At 62.1% G+C, this 10,228-nt stretch overlaps 1 protein-coding gene across 1 annotated transcript in view; it reads left to right on the top strand.

The window, feature by feature from the left end:
* Positions 1-1,894: 1,894 nt before the first annotated feature.
* Positions 1,895-10,228, top strand: part of Rxra (retinoid X receptor, alpha) — an 82,792-nt gene continuing 74,458 nt past the window's right edge. Inside the window, exon 1 of the mRNA XM_013029444.1 lies at positions 1,895-1,956. The gene's annotated coding sequence lies outside the window, so the exon portion shown is untranslated. The remainder of the gene's footprint in view (positions 1,957-10,228) is intronic.

Raw genomic sequence — 10,228 nt, 5'->3', positions numbered from 1 at the left:
CCGGCCCCGGACCGCCTGCCCAGCGCGGGCATGCGCAGCGGGCATGGCCGGGGCCCCCCAGCCGTCGCTGCCCCCGGGCCTTGGGAGCCATTGGGTAGCAGAGATGGGAGGGGGGTGGCTTTATAAATGAGCGCGGGGAAGGATATTAATTTGGTGGTGGGGACGGCAGCCGGGCTGTCAGGGTGGTGAACGATTTGTGCTGAATGGAAATGAAGACGGCTGATGAGGAAGGACCGGGGACCGGGGCTCAGCCTGGACACACGGAGCTGCTCCGCGCCCAGCCCCGCCGCGGGGCACTCCCCGCCCGTCCCCGTGTGAGGGCCAGGGACTGGGCGCAGGCCCTCTGCGGGGTGACCGGAAGAGGGGATTCCGAGTTGGGGAAAGCTGTGCAGACTGGCTGGCTGGGTGGCCCAGATGAGGGCTTTGGGGCTTGGGCCCGGAGCTGTCCTCTGGGGTTCCAGTCCTCAGCTTGAGGACTTGAGCCCCGTGTTGTAGAGGAGAAGCTGGTGGGGTAAGGCTGTGTTTATATGGTCTACCAAGGGGTGGATTTGGTCCCCCAGTCTGGGGATGCTGGGGTGCACGCCACAGATAAGAAAGCTAGAGGTCTGTGACTCACATTGTGGGGCCTGCTATGGGGGAGAGTTGCTTTTGGAAGAGGAATGGCCCAGCTTCTTCTCTGGCTCCTAAACGTGTCCAGGGCTGCACTTTGGCTAGTCCCGGGAACAGAACAAGTCTGTGCCCTGACACAGCGCAGCTGGGAGTTGGCGCATGTGGGCAGGACTAGGGATCAGAATGCCCAGGGTAGCAGTGCTGGAATTCCGGTGAGGAGGAGAGCTTGTGCTGCAAAGCCACTGGACTTTGGTGGACTGGACCCGGACCCCCCCCCCCCAAGAGGCTAGGAGTCCCGTGTTCACACAGTGGCAGCTTTCTGGACACAGCCTGTGGCCTCCCAGGAAGCCCCTGCCCCAGGGCTGAGTAGCAAGCCCTGAGCTCTGCTTACATTTTACTTTTTCCTAAGCTTGTGACCAGCTCGAGTTCAGCGCAGTTGAAGGTCCATTTAAGCAGCCACTTGCCTAAGCCCTTTTGTCAACAGTCTAATCCCTCCTGGGGATGAGTGTCAGAGGACCTGGCTTGTCCAGGGCTCTGCTGGCTGCCCAGGACAGACCGGAAGCTGCTGGCGAGGCCTGACTGTCCTTTTCAGTCGCGGAGCCATTTGAGGGGTCGGCGTTGTGGGGACTTCCTTCTCTTCCCACTGTCAGTGGGGCTCGGTGGACCCAGAAGTCTCTCAGCCACGAGACACTGAGCCGATTAGTGTGGGGCAGCTCTGGATGAGAAGCAAGCCTAGGGAAGCCGCCTAAGGCGGCTCCTGCTTCCTGGCCCTGCTCTGGGCTGGTTTACTCCATACCCTTTGGGGATGAGGCCTCAGCCTGGACTGAGTCCTGGGATACTGAGGCTGAGTTTGCAAAGTCCAGAGGTCCCAGGCTATACCAGATCCTCCTTTACTGTTAACTTGCCTGCAGGTCACCAGGCGGCTGGAGGCAAGCTTTAGACCCCCTGACCATCTCCTTGGGGAACATTTGGGAACTTGGGTGAGCTTGGAGCCTGGGTGAGGGGCTTCTTGTAACATCGGAGCCCTTGGAACCCAAAATAGAGCACATTCCGGGCCTCCCAAAATAACAGGGTCACGTGACTCCCAGGAGGCGGGCTTGGAGTCCAGCTCGGGCCTGACTAGGCAGTTTGTGGCTAGGCTCAGGCATGGCCGACTGGGGTGTTTGTTTTGGTAAACTCCAGAGGGAGCCCTGTTTATTGACTGGGGAAGTGTTAGGGCTAGAAAAATGGTCTGCATGCTGGTCTATGACCATGGCCTGGCTGGCTCCCATCCTCGGCTGAGCATGCAGCCCAGATGAGGGCCAGGCAGGCTGGGCCTCTCCGAGAGGCCGGCGGATGGAAGACCAGGTCAGTGTGGCTCCATTCCTTGGGGTGTGTGAGGTGCAGAGCAGAGCCAGCAGCCCCGTCACGTGGGGAGTCTGCCATGGACTGGCTCCCAGCTCCACCAGGACCAAGGCGGCTCTTCCAGCTGTGCCTGTCCTTCAGGGCCTGCTGCAAGGCGCCTCCTCTGGGAGGCTCCTCTGATTGCCCTGCCAGGACCCTGCCCCAGCTCCGCTGTGACTGGGAGACTATAGCTAGGGGTCATCCGTCACGTCCTCTTCTGGAGAAGGTACCCAGAGCACTTGTGGAATCGTTCTGGGCACTGAGTGCTCAGGCCTGCCTGCACCCTCCCCCGGAAGGCTGGCGGTGCATGCCGGGTCTGGGGTCTGGAGGGCCTGGTGTGTGGACAGGGTTCCCGCCCACAGCCTGAGAGGTTGCCTGGGCTTCCTATCTTGGGTGACGTGGAGTCGTACTGTAGATTGAGCTTTTCAGGGTTGGGGTCTCTGGAGCAGGTCTTGTCCTGTGGAAAGGATGGTTCTGGGCTTGGCCCAGCTGTCCCGCAGATGCAGGCCAGGACAAGCCAAGTCCTGCCCTCTTTCCCTTCTCCCCAGTCTGCAAGCTTGTAGGCCCCAGCCTGGAGGCAGTCCATTAGCTGGTTTGTTCATATAGGAACTGGCTCTGGCCAAGCTCAGCATGGGGCTGGGCCTGGACTCTCGCTCCTGGTGTCTTGATGATAGCGTGGGGTGAGGGGTCACCGTCTAGAGCCTGCATCCTGAGTCTCATCAGGCAGGTTCATTTCCTGGGAGGTGGGAGAGGGCCAGTCCCTGTCTGCTGCTGTAGTGTGTGCTTGTTGGAGGATGCTGTTCAGCATTCACTCTCTCCTGCGTGGACCCTGTGCCATTCATCTTCCCCTCCGTGACCACATGCTTTGCTATGGCCACAGAGTGTCCGGCTGGACCTGGAGGACTAGTACTGTGTGAGAACTTGCCTGGCTTGCATCTGCGCATGCTCTTCCCAAGTGCTGGGTAGGCAGCCTGCTTTGCCAGGCTGACTGGAGCTTACAGAGCTCTGTTTGTGGGGTGTGTCTCCTTTCTCAAGGTGAGGCCTGCAGCCAGGGCCTCCCAGGGCCTCCGGCCTAGGTGGGGTGGGGCCAGGTCTCCGGGTTGGACGTAAATGGGCCTGAGGATCGCTGGTGCCTCCAATGTGTGTGTGGAGGGGGGACAGGGAAAGGACATGGGCATTGCCTGCTCCAGGAGTCTCACCTATCCCTGCTGGGTTCCCTGTCCAGCCCCTGGCCTCTGCGTAACTGTTCCCAAGGCCCGTGGGGTTGGGTGGGACAAGGGCCTGCGTGTGTCTACGCCCACCCAAGCCTGGTGCGAGATGTTCTAGCAGCCCTGCCCCAGTGCCTCACAGACAGGGAAATTGCACCCTAGAGTTACAAAGCAATTGTCTAGCTCAGCAGCTGAATGAGCGGGAACAGGAGCACAAAGTGGTGAAGGAAGATTGGCCAGGCTGCAGTGTGTGTGTGTGTGTGGGGGGGCAGGCAAAGGGTAGGAGCGCAGGCAGGGCCTGGGTGAGCATGCAGATGTGCACCTGTGCTGGTACCACCAGGTGCTGGCCTGTGCCCCTGTCCCGTGCAAGGCGATAGGGGGCAAGGTGGGCCTCTCTCTGGTGGGCCCTCACGGGGGCGGGAGGACAGCTCATTCTGTGTCCCCCACTCCTAACGTCCCCAGGACCCCCTATCCCTATGAAGATGCTGGTGGCCCCAGTGGGCCTTGCAGAGGCTTCGGGGATCCCGCCACTTGGTGGGGTTCACACCGCAGCCCGCTCCTCCCTGCTTTTTCTCAGCATATTGATTTTCAGCTGGGCCCAGCTTCTAACTGCAGCTGAGCCAGACCTGGCTGGGGTGGGGGCTTTGGCCCAGCACAAGCATCTTCGCCCCTCATTTTCCCACCCCTCATCTTCCTGCCTGTCGCACCCCCCCCCAGGAGATGCCTGCCGGCCAGCAGACTCACACCCTGCCCCGTTCCCTGTGAGTCTCCCCGTGACTACTCTGATCTTGACTGGTTTGTCTTGATCCCTCTAGGGAAATCCAGACCCCCCACCCCACCCCCTACTCCAGGGTCCCCCGAGCCATGGTCAGCCATGGGACAGCGGACAGCCAGAGCACTGGCAGGGCTGTCTGGCTGGCACAAGCTCCAGAGGGTCCAGGTCAGAAGCCAGGCGAGGACAGCCACGCGGAGGCCACTCTGGTTATCTTTTGTGGTCTCCGCCCCCAGCTTGCACGTGTACATGCGTGTAAACCCACATGCACCCCAAGACTGGGTCCTGAGGGTATGACAGACCCTTCCTAAGGAGGGCAGAGCCCTGCTGTGGGCACCTGCCTGACCCTGAAGCCCACAGGGCTGGTGGCAGAGGAGAAGCTTTCTGCCCAGCCTGCTGGCCTGGGCTGTAGGGGAGGGCAATGGCACTAGCACCAGACAAAGGTGCAAAGGCTGGCCCGGAGGGGTGAGGCGGGGGTGAGGCTGGGGAGGTGGGTGGTGGGTTCTAGACAGCTGGGATCGGGCCCCCATGCGTGCAGAGGTGGGTGTGCGCACTGAGGTGGGGTTGGGAGGGGAGTGTGTCCTCTCTGGCTCTCAGGCTAGGTGGGCCGGGGGTTCTCTCAATGGTCCTTCACCCTGGTCCTGTCTTGGCTGGGCTGGGGGCTTCCGGGAGGCATAGGATGGCCGTTGACTGGCCTGGGGGAGGGGCTTTGCCCTTTCTGTCGGGGACCCTGCCCTCCTTGCCAGCTCCTGTCCGTCTCCTGCCCTTCAGCCCTCCCCGCTCTGCAGTTAGCCTCTTCTTGGCTTGTAGTCCCTGAGTGAGACCCTCACCCCGTTCACTGAGCCTGCATGCCCTGGGGGACCTGTGCCCTCAGGGACTGAGGGGAAGGCGCCAGGACACTTGGGTGGTTTAGAGGCCAAGCCCGGGCCTCGGAAGAAGGGCAGGCTCAGAGCGGTGGATGGAGTGTGTGCAGAGGGGAGTGGGAGGCCTGGGTGCCCGGGGTCAAGGCTGGGGTCCCGTGGGCCGTGGTGGACTTCGGGAAGTAGCGTGCTGGGATCTGGGTGGGAGGGGGCAGAGTGGTAGCTCTGAGCACCGAAGGGAGAGTGCACTAGGCTTGGGCCAGGCTGTGTGTAAATCCTGAAGCCACCATGGACAAACCCCGCGGAGTTCAAAGCCAGTTGGTGCAGAGTGGCGCTGTAATGAGGTTACTGATTCAACTGGCTTCCTGGTGCCGCTGCCCAGATCGCAGGGAGGCTGGGAAGCCCCAGGGAGGGGTCTAAGTATCCCATAATTGACCAATTTAGCTTAAGTGTCCGTACTGGCCCCGGGCAGAGGTCAGCCGGTGACAGCCGGGTGGCCGCCGTTGTTGCTCCTGGCCCTGGCAGCTCCGTGTCCAAGCCTTCAAAGCGAGCTTGGGTAGCTTGCTGCAGGGCTCCCTGGCTGCGTGGCCCTCCCCCACGGTCCCAGGCCACTGCAGCCCACGCCTGTTCTCCGGGTTCACAGTGGGGGTGCCGGATGGCCCTCGGCTGCTCACAGGTCTTCTCTGCTGCTGGCACTCACGTCTCCAAGGGGCTGGAGGACCCTTCCCCAGTGGGTGCTGAGACCCACCAGCCGCGGCTTCGCCGTGGTGGGCTTAGGATGTGCTGGTTTGATCCCAGGCCTGGATCCTGAGGGTGGGCTCTGCACGTGCATGGGTCTGCTCGCTACGGCAGCCCCCTTCTGCTTTCCCTGCTGCGTGTTCCTCAGAACCGGGGTGACACTCCCCCGGAGTGTGTGCATGGGCCCCGGTGGTGGCAGTGTGTGTGGAGCCCTTCCCGCGTGGGCTGCTGTGAGGGGAGGCTGGGTGGGGACAAGAGGCTCAGGGTGGGCCTCGGCTCCAGGCCAGGAAGGGCAGCCGGAGGCCCTCGTGGGCACACTCGGGTCTGAGCCCCTGGTGCTATGCAGAGCCTCCCGTCGCCCGACAGCAGTGTCTGTGACAAGCCTCACCTAGAGCGGTGACCAAGGTCACTGCAGCTGCCCCAGGCTTGGATGAGAGGCCCTGGGCAGCCCTGGGCACCCCTGGCGCTGCCTGCTCTCATTTGCGGGCTTGGACGGTAGTCAGCGGGAGGCCTGCTCTCGCACTGACTGCGCAGGGCATAGTCTGGGGCTGCCCAGCTGGCTGCGTGGCCCTGAACGGACCCTTTCCCCACTCTGGGACCTTGGCTTTGTCCCGTTGGACTCTGGATGTGCTGCTGGCTGGTATAGCTGAGACTCAGCCCTTAGGCTCCCCGGCAGAGGGGGCGGGTCCCTGGGATCTAGGAAGCCACGGGCTCTGAGCCGGCCAGGAGTGGGGCTCCTGTGGCTGCCACAGCTCCGTCTGGCTCTGGGTTTGGATGAGGGACGCCAGGGGCAAGGGGCGTGTATTGTAGGAACCGTGGCCCTTAGGAATCGGGATGTCAGGACAGCAGCGTAGGGTCCACAGTTCTGTACCAGCTGCCATCTGAGGCCACGCCAGCCTTCTCTTCTTAGGCTCTCCCCTCTGGAACTTTCCATGGCTCCCCATTGCCCCTACATGGAAGCCAGGCCCAATATCCAGTGTCAGATGTCTCTGTTGCTCCCTTGCCTTGTCAGCCCCTCCCCCTCCCTCTTGCCCCTTCCCAGCCGAGTCACGTTTAACACTTAGTGTCCCATGTGACACCGAGTGCCAGCTCCTAGGCTAGGGCAGTGTGGCCTACAGCTAGCACACTCACCTGTCATGTATCTGGGGACATTTGTAACCTCTGCAGAGGTGATGTCATGGTTGGATTTTGAAGGAGGAGTAGGAGTTTGTTGGGTAGGTCGTAGAATTAAGGCAGAAGCTATCGGTTCAGGGAGGGGACGCCCAGGTGGGCACGGGTGTAAATTCTCTCCCGGAGGCTTTGGAAGGCTCTGACTGCTTGGACAGGCTCCTTGGCCTGCCCCTTGCCAGCTGGGTCATAGGTCTGTGGGGGTGTGGTTGGCTGGTCTGGGAATAATTAACCCTCTTGAGGAGCTGTGGCCGGGGTCTGTGGCTAGTTGCAAGGTGGGGTCACTGGGGCCTGGCCCGGCTTTAGGCAGCCCCCTCTGAGCTGTGTGGAGTGTGACCGTGCCGGTCTAGCCTAGCACGTCAGTGCCCAGCACGGGGAGCGTGGCTTTGCGTGAAGCATACGGGAGCTCTCTCACCTCACCAGCCTGCCTCTAGACCCCTCGGCCCAGGCCTGTGGCCACCGTGTGGGCAGCTGTGCCCAGGAGCCCTGGTCTGTGGGGGCTGTGTGGTGGCCCTGCCCTCCCTGCCTGCTGGGGGAGCGCAGCTCTGAGGGACCAGAGTCCACAGGAGGCGGCCCAGCCACCCCACGTGGCCCTGCTCACGGACTTTCTGCCCAGGATCAAGGTCGAGGAGGGGCGGGGAGGTGGGGGCCTTAGTCATTGGGTGCCGGGCCACCCCGGGCCCTGAAGCCTGGGGCGGGTGTGGGCGGGCAGGCCGCTACCCCCTCTCAGGCACCCTGGGTACAAGGTTAGGGCGCTAGCCCCTGTCTAGTGGGGCCTGCTGCTGGGGACCCTGGGGCCTTACGCAGAGAGGCCAGGTGGCAGTGGTCTTCGGCTGCTAGACCAGAGCAGGAGGTGTGCAGCAACTTCGGGGCTGCTGGTTGTGCTGCCGTCCCGTCCCCACCCTGAGGCCTGTGACTTGGAGCGTTGCTCCCTTCCTTTTGCTGGAGTCCCCCCGGCAGCCAGGAAGGAAGGATGTTAGCGAGTGGCCCTGCTGCCGCCCACCAGCACCCTTGGCCGACGTCCCTCACCGGGCACGGCCTTTCCCGCTGTCCCCCAGGCCGCAGTGCATTTCCCAACGCAGGCTCCGAGGCTCCTGTCCTCCAGGGAGGCTGGCTCTTGTTTGCTGCTGAGCAGTCAGCGCCAGACGCTGTGCACGCCTTGTGTTTGCTGAATGAGTTAATTCTCTGCAGCCTCCCCTACCTCCCCGGGCCTCCCAGGCCCAGAAATGTTCTGAGGAATGAGCCCAGCCCTCCAGCAGAAGGTATTACACTCACTCACTGCCACTGCTGGCCTTACGCCAGGAGGGAAGTCCTGTTGTGTGTCTAGCCTGGTGCAGCTTCCTGGGAATGGCAGGAACCTTGCACTTGAGATTCCGTGGACCGGCCCTGGTGCTCAGGGCCCTGGAGGCTCTAGGAGGGAGCAAGGCTGCAGCTGCACTGTGCATGCGTGTGTGCGTGCGTGCTCCATGGCCAGCCCCCTCCCCAGCTTGGCTCACGATGGATGCAGCTGCCACCTGCTGCTGGGCAGAGCTTGAGATTCTGTGGGCGCAGGTTCCATGAAGAGGGATGGACCCTCGGCCCCAAATGCTCCCCAAGTGGGGACCAGACTCCTGCCTTGGCCAGATGCAGCTTACTGAAACTTGTAGACCTTGTGGGAGGTCTTAGCTAGCCAAGAAGGCTGAGACAATCCCCATTCATCTGCTGTCTGTCTGTCCATCCAGCCATCCATCCACAAATCCAGCCACAATCATCTAGTCCATGCTGGCTACTAGGAAGAGAGAGACAGGTTCTGCCTCAGAGTGAGGTAGCCTGGTGCTGTCTAGGCTGCCATCAGACGGTGGGTCCAGATTTCCTTAGGCCTCTCTGTGCCTCCGTTCGCTTATCTGCAAAGGTGGGCGGCCTCTTCCCACAGGGCATGGGTTTGGTGATAGGTGTCAGTTGTGTGGCTCTCGGTGACCATATGACCAGGGTGGATAGCAGTGGTGTTCTTGTTTCCACTGTGGGGTGGGGATGGGGTGAGTGTGGCCGTGGAAGGTGTACCAGAGGTATGTGGTGGGTTGGGTCATGAAGGATGTGTAGGAGTTTGTTAGGGAGAAATTAGTTCTGTATCCTCACCCCTAAGTTCAGCTCTGGCGTGAGGGGTTTCTAGTACTGCCCTCACAGGGCAGTGTGCCTCCCTGTGGGACGGTGGAGGCGCTGGCCTCCAGCAGCTGCACCCCTGGTCAAAGCGTGAGTGGGTATGGTGATGTGAGTGGTGTGAGAGGATGATTTCTTCAGCTCAGCCCGCGGTATGCCAGCCCCGGGGTGCCAGGCCATTCCCAGCAGCCCTAGGTGTGCAGGCTGGCCTCCTGGAAGAGGGCATCTGGGAAGGCCTGGGGTTCGGGGTGTGCAGGGTAGAGGCTGGTGGGGACAAGGATGGCCGGTCGAGAGGTGTCCAGAGAGGACCTAGGGTGTGCGGGGGGGGGGCCAGCTCGCGTGCACAAGTGGGCGGGCACTCTGGCATAGGCCATGTGGTTGGTCAGCCCCACTGGGGGAGAGCAGAGTGGCGGTCCAAGAAAAGGGAGGACAGAGGGCAGCATGGGTGGTTCCCAGGGCGTTCAGGGCAGGAGGCCCTGCGTCTTGTGCCCTGTGGTATGCAGCTGCACACATGGAGAGTGCAGGCCCTCACTCTGCTGCTGGGAGCGGCTGCCAGGCGGTGGGGTCCTGACCAGTGAGTTAGTAACCAGTCCTGGGGAACTGACTAGACGAGGGTGCTGACTGGAGCGGGCAGGGGCGTTGGCCAGGTGGGGGTACTGACCGGATGGGGCAGGTGTGAAGTATGAGGTGCTCTAGGATGCTGTCCCCAGGAGAGACCCGAGGAGCCTAGTGGGGTGGGGGGTCCCAGGACAGGGCCCTTCCAGGCTTTCTGGAGGACACAGCCCTTGAGCCAGGTGTTGGGAAGGACCCCCCCTCCATCTGCACCCCAGGCCTGTCCTGCTGGGCACCATGGCTTTGCCCGGACAGTTCAAGCGGCGGATCTGAAGCTAAGGGCAGTGTTGGGACCGTGAGCTAGCTGGCACCAGGGTGAGGGCACGGACAGGTGCAGGGCCTCTGTGGTCTGGTAGAACCCCTCTTCCTGCCCAGCACAGGGCCTGTTTGCCATCTGCCTGCTGAGAAATGCATGAGGCCCGTGTCACGTTCATGATACCCTGGTCCTGGGTGGTTGTCCACCTGGTGTTGATACAGCTCTGACTTCTCTGCTTGTAGTGTCCCAGGCTAGGGAGGGCTGCCCTGGGCCCTGCGTCTATGCCCAGGCTGTGCAGAGCATCTACAGAGACACCCCCTGGTCCCGAAAGGCTTGGCAGTGGGCATTGGCACTCGGCTGTTTATGGAGCTCAGGATGTGGCTGTGTGGCTCCTGGCACACAGCTGAGCTGTCCCCCTCTAGCCTGGTGGCATTGTCTATGAGCCTTCTTCAGCCTGGAGGGTGGGTGGTTGTTGGGGGTGCAGTCA

The sequence above is a fragment of the Dipodomys ordii genome, unplaced genomic scaffold (assembly GCF_000151885.1).
Source record: "Dipodomys ordii isolate 6190 unplaced genomic scaffold, Dord_2.0 Scaffold118, whole genome shotgun sequence".
In the NCBI taxonomy this organism is placed as follows: Eukaryota; Metazoa; Chordata; class Mammalia; order Rodentia; family Heteromyidae; genus Dipodomys; species Dipodomys ordii.
Note: the sequence above shows the minus strand (reverse complement) of the source record. Positions and strands in the feature narration are given on the sequence as shown.